The sequence below is a fragment of the Austrofundulus limnaeus genome, unplaced genomic scaffold, assembly GCF_001266775.1.
Source record: "Austrofundulus limnaeus strain Quisiro unplaced genomic scaffold, Austrofundulus_limnaeus-1.0 Scaffold127, whole genome shotgun sequence".
NCBI classification, from domain to species: Eukaryota; Metazoa; Chordata; class Actinopteri; order Cyprinodontiformes; family Rivulidae; genus Austrofundulus; species Austrofundulus limnaeus.
In genome coordinates, this window is record NW_013952529.1 from 1152611 (window position 1) to 1159018 (window position 6408).

General features: G+C 39.7%; 1 protein-coding gene across 1 annotated transcript in view; it reads left to right on the forward strand.

Moving 5' to 3' along the window:
* The window catches only part of ptprt (protein tyrosine phosphatase receptor type T), a gene marked incomplete in the record, with an annotated part of 388491 nt that overhangs the window by 78506 nt on the left and 303577 nt on the right, over nucleotides 1-6408 (forward strand).

Sequence of the window (6408 nt, forward strand, 5' to 3'; positions counted from 1 at the left end):
ATTGTTTATTTTATTTTATTTTATTTCATTTCATTTTATTCTATGTCTTTTGAAATAAAGAAAAATTGAAAAAAGAAATAAGGAAATGAAGAACTATCTGTATTAAAAGAATGAATATTATCAGAATGAAAGAACAAAACAATAACCCACATTTGGTGAGACACAATGGTGTCTCAAAGTTAGCGCTCCGCGGGCAGACACAGTTACCAGTAGGCAGCTGTAGCTACGTAACACCAACAAAAGCTGTTAAACTACATTCAAGAACCTTCGAGCAAACAAAGCTAATTAGCAGCAGCTAATTAGCTAGGTAGGGAGAGGTGTTCTAGCGAGGTGAAGAGCAGTAGAACTGAGGAGTGACTGTGATGGCGACAGTATATATATATATATGTGCAGGCGGAGCCTGACATCTGTCGTCATCACGTCACCTGCCTAAAGGCGTGATTAGAGGTGGCTTCAGCCAGGACACGCAGGGGCGTGGTTCCCATACATGATGTTGTACCGAGTGAATTGACTGAAAGGGAACCTGTAGCGTTTTTAGTAGGGGTATAGGAAAATATTGATACACTGATATATATATCGATATTTCATTTCCCGATACTGTATTGATTTTCTAAAGCCCTGTATCGATTTTTAATTAAGGTTTAAAATGTCATCTTTCCTGCCAGCCGTTCATTTTTATGTTGTAGTTCAGCCTCTGACCACTAGTTGGCAGCAGTGAGCCAGCCATTTGGCTCCTCTACTCCTGAGGAGCCAGAGAGTAAGGGTAGCATTAGCATTGTGAGTAAATATTAGCTTCATGCTCCGATAGCTGAATCTGAGCAGAAAAGACCGACACCCTCTGCCTTCTAATCTGAGGTAAGGTTACAAACAGTTACTTATTTGTCAGAATGTCTGTATTTTAAGTCAAATTGAAGCGTCTCATCTGGGGAACTCTTTTTCAGACTGTAGTCAGCCGTCACGTTACGTAAGGCTAGACAGGCATGTGTCTAACGCCACGAGCTTAGGGGGTGTTATATATTTATAATTTTTTTATTGCTGATACAAGAACCAAATATTTCAGTTTAAAATAATCGGTTCCCCCTCTGTAACATGGGAACAAAATAATTTACCTCCAAGTCTTTAACTGTGTTATTTCCTCCCATCATGAACAACAAATCCTGAAGATTTGGGAAAATTTGCTTTTTATTGGTCAAAGTTACCTGGATGGAACCAAATATTATTTAGGCTTGTAAGCTACAGTTTGCACTGTTTTATTTAAAGAAAACTAATTTTCTCACCGCATCTTTGATTAATTTTGTCCAGCTGTAGACTAGGTCTCTGTCCAATCAGAGCAGGTATTGTGTAGTTGGTGCTTTTAATCAGTTTTCAGTTCAAATAATTCAATCCCAGTCTGGAACAGTCACAAAATGTCACCAAAATCACTCTGTCTGTCTAAAATCGTTCAGAAAATCTAATCGTATCGTTTGCAGAATATCGTGATATATATCGTATCGTGAACAAAATATTGAATATCATATCGTACCGTGAGATTAGTGTATTGTTACAGCCCTAGTTTTGAGGCAGCCATGCTGAGGAGCAAAACGACAGGTGGGGACCAGAAACGCCCCTGGGCTGTGTCTCCAAGCCGAGCTTCCTCATGGCAGATTCAAAATGGATGGGACAGAAGCGGAAGGTGGTTCTTAAAGAGACGGAGGCCAATTTCAAGGCGTTTAGAAGAGGAAGTGATGAGAAGAAGAGTTTATTTTCTATTTAAACATAAATACAGCATTTTAATAACAGCTAAAGGTGACATACTTTGTTATGGTATGGTATTTAAACATATGCCTGAGAAACACATAATATTGTCCCTTTAAAGAAGAGTGGTTTCTGATGAGTAATCAGGAGTTTGTGTCGGGGAGGAGTTTAACCTGATCTGACTGAAATGTGACTTTGTGAAGCTGAAGGAAACAGAGTCTGGGAAACGGTTAGATCAGGATTTACAACTGAACGCTCGATGAAGATGGATGAAACACCTGACAGGTAAAATCCCTTTCTAACCCCCGACCAGAGCAGATAACGAGCCGAGGCTGACAGACGTACAAACCCAGCCTGATAAGATGAGAGAAACACGCTGCAGGACGGGGAGAGGATGAGATGAGCGCAACAACTGAGAGTCAAATAAGATCAGAAAGAAACACAAATATCTACTAAAAAACAAAACTTTCACAACAGTTAGAGAGATTTAATGGATGGGAGTTATTATGAGATGAAGACAGTGCAACAGGAGGAAATAAATCAGAAATTTAAAACCTTTCAAGCCATGATTCAGTCATTAATCAGCTGCAGCATTATATTTATTAGGGATGAACTGATATGAACATTTCAGATGATATTATTGCTGTTATGGCTGTTAACTAATGTTTACTCTTATTACACAAACAATAAATGTATACATATACTCACAAACTCTAGTGACTTTTTTCAATACTGTAAAAATGAGCAGATTTCTGACTCTACTTCAGTTATTCCTGTGGAGCGTCACGAGGAAGCAAACTACTAAACAGAACTTGTGGGGATTAAACACAAGCAAACTGAGACACAACTGACACCACCAGTGTACAAAGCCGAACTGAGGGACCAGTCAACAAACACAGAGGACAAACTGGTTAACTTAAAATGGCCCACACCTGTGCAGAGAAACTGAGATCAGGTGCAGGTGGGTGTGGCAGAACAGAAACAGCAGAGCAGCAAGAAACAGAGAACACAACTGAAACCTAAATCTTTACTAGAAATTCCTGTGAACGAACGAACTATAGCTAACGCTACATTACCTTATATTTATTAGCTCGGCGCTAGTGCAACAAACGAGGTCCTCCATCCATATTTTCAGTTCCAGGCTGAGTCATTTTTGTGTTCCCCTCTCTGTCATGTGGATGGAGGACCTCAGTGACGAGAGGAGAATAGCGCTGAGCTAATACATATATATGGTGATAGCATTGGGGCTAACGCTAAAGCTAACAGGCTAAGCTGAGGTTGTTCTTCCATGAAGCAGCTCTGTTGTCCTCCATCCATATCTTCAGTTCCAGGCTGAGTCATTTCTACCTTCTCCTCTCTGTCAACGCTCTCTGGTTTCATTTAAAAGAGTCGATCATCAGATATTGTCCAAGATTAACCTTCAGGGTGGATATAGCTCGCTAGCAGCCTCGCACCGAGGACCTATCCACGTCACCTTTTACCCAGAATGCTTTGTGTGGAAATAAAATGGCTCTATCATGTTAAAATATACTTTTAAACTTTTAGTTAAAAAAATTACAAAACTAAACAGCCTACAGTATTTTTACAGTATTTTTACAGTCTTTATTTTACAGTTAAAATAAATGTTTATCAAATAAGATCTAATGTTACAACTAATCGGGGATCCCTTTAAACGCACTTGGAACTAATGGGTGTTGACCCTTTGAAAAAGGAAATCTGTATATTTGAGAGTATCTACTGCAGGTAGCATACTGACTGATCATAACTGCTTGTTCAGTTGTTAACAATAATCCGTATTTCTGGGCTGAATGGAAACATTTGTTGTGTCATTACGCTCCTCAGACTCGTCACTCTCTTACAGAAACCTTTTCAACACCAACATGTAATCAAAGCATTCTTCTGCAGACTTTTCTACATTTCTTGTTGTTTGTGAGGCGAGCCGAGCAGGTCGAAGCACAGACACACACACTTATATGATTTATCGGAGGGAGCAATAAATGCTCGTTTTTAAGACCGAGCCAGCACATAAAAGAGCCTTGGATCACAGAAGTAATGGGTCCCTGTAGGCTAGTGATAACTCTGTTTTTATATGTGTGTGTGTGAGTGTGTGTGAGTGAGTGAAAAGAGACCGAGGCAGGCTGAATGTGACAAACATTGAAAGAAAAGGCAATAACGTCCAAAAATGACAGGCAGCGTGGAAGAAAAGAGGTTGATAAGCACGAGGAGAGGTGGAGAATGTGAGCACAAAGACATCAGCGACAGCCGCTGTTTCACATCTCTGCAGCTCCATCTAATCTCAGCCCCCGACCGCTTTTCTTTCTTCATTTGCAGTTACTGCTTGGATTAGGTGCCACACACCCAGCTGTGTGTGCGTGTGTGTGTATGTGTGTGTGTGTGTGTCTTTAAAAGGCAGCCCTCATGTGGGCTCATAAAAATAACCAGAATATTCCCTGAATGATTTTTTCCTCCCTTTGGGCTGATGAAGAGGGAGAAGGTGTGTTTCAGCCAGGGGCGCCAGCGGGGTGAGGGGTGGGGGGGCCATGGCCCCCTTGAGAATAAGCTGGCCACCCTTGTGGCGCCCCCAGTTTCATAATTATATATTAAATACAAAAATTTGGCAGTACATTGGCACAGTTGGTAGAGCAACATGTTGCCTCTAAGGAAGAAGGTTATTAGATCAACTTCCTGTTCTCCAGGTTCTCCAGTTTTCTCTCAGAGACCAAAATCATATTTATTATACGACATAAAAAGCAAATAACGTAATAATTTGGGATAACACTACAGTAGATGTAGTTTGTAATTGTGCTTGTTTTAGTCTTTATTTCCAGTTTTGGGGTTTTATAATCACAGGTTTTCTTCACAAAAGTAAACATCAACAAACAAAAAACAATTTTGTCATACATAGAAGAGGTGATGGCTTTAATTTTTAAAAAGCTTGTTCCTTGTAAATGTCTTTAAAATATGTATTTTGACATTTTAAAATAAAATGACAATCATTTTTAAGGGAACTGTCCTTATCAAATTTAAAATTTAATACATTTAAACCCCCACATTTACCATCAAACATTAGTTCATCCAGTGTTTCTCTTGTTTTTACCTATAAAATACTCACATTAAGTGTTTTCTTATGTAGGAAAAAGTCTGTTTAACAACCTGCTAAAATACACCAGAAAGCAGGAAATAACATTTACTTCTTTAAAATATTTTTCTGGGGGAGGACCCCCAGACCGCTCGCCAGTGGGTCCCCCCAACATTACAAGTACTTACTCTTGTTTTTTGTCTCTGAATGTCATAAAATCAGTGATTTTATCTGTGAAAATACAAATTGAACATCTGTTGGCAAATCCATAGCTTTATATTGTCATAGTTTTCAATTTGTCATTTTTACAAACACGTCATAACATTTCTGTTATAGATATTAGTTTTGGTGTGCCACCCCTGGTTTTTCAGTGGCCCCCCTGAAAAAGATGTCTGCAGGCGCCACTGGTTCAGCCAGAAGAAAACGACCTGAAAATGAGTCTTTCTATCAGGCGGTTGAAGAGGCTGAAACGTCTCCAGCCAGCTGGGACTCTGAGGCATCGAGCACAATCCAGACCAACAGCCTCGTTGTGTTTTTCACAGGACGACTTCCCGTCAGCCGCTCAGGCAGCTGCGTTATTTATAAAACTGATTATATCCCCAAAAAAGACCAACATTAAAGACATTCCTGAAGGACAAAGTGCAGAGAAATTTTTAAATTGTTTTACAATGAAATTATCTGATTCATCACGCTGATCTCCCACAGCTGAAATCCTAATTTACTTTACAAATCCATTTGTGCTGCCTTTTATCACATCACTTCATAACATTTCCCTCTCAGAATAATTGAAATTTCATGCTCCATTTTGCCGTTTGTAATTCGATCTGTAAAATCTGCCTGAGAGGGGGGCGGGGCCCCTCCCCAGCACATCAGTGGGGGGGTGTCTCCTCCTCCTCTGTGTTGTCTCTCACCTGCCCACACGCCTCCGTCCTCCTGCAGCGCCGCTCCTCAAATGAGGCAAATAACGGCGCTGGGGAAATGCACAAGTCATTAAAAAGCCAATTACCTGGAGGCTGGGGGGCTGCAGGGAGGAGAGGGGCGAGCGTTGGAGAGCGATCGTAAACCAAGTGAAATATGGAGACTAAACTGCTCCACGTTCAGGATGAGGGAGTCGCTTTGTCAAATTCTCTGGACACTTAAAAACCTGGTAGATTTTTCTCTCCTGGGTGGTTTTTATGACTTTTATAAGTCTGATCATCTAAATCTGCTTCCATTTTTTTAAATAAAACTATTCTGATTCTTTTTGGTAAATCATGAATGCACAACTATTAAACAAAATATCATCTTAAATATGCGGCCCGTCACATCGAAACAAAGATTAAGTCCCAAAGTGGAGAAATAAGCAGATGTAGTGTTTTGATTGATTTGCATTTTGTCTAAATAATGATTACCCTATTTATTCGTATATAATACGATCTCATGTATAATATGACTCCACTTTTTTCAGCTTAAAAAGCATAAAAAATTTAATCCTCAAACTWCCTCCAATTTCATCCAGACTTGAAGATTTTTCAGCCTTTGCAGTCTTTATACATATCAGTAGAATAATCATTGGACTGTTCATTTTATTTTAACAACATATGTACTAAAAGGTA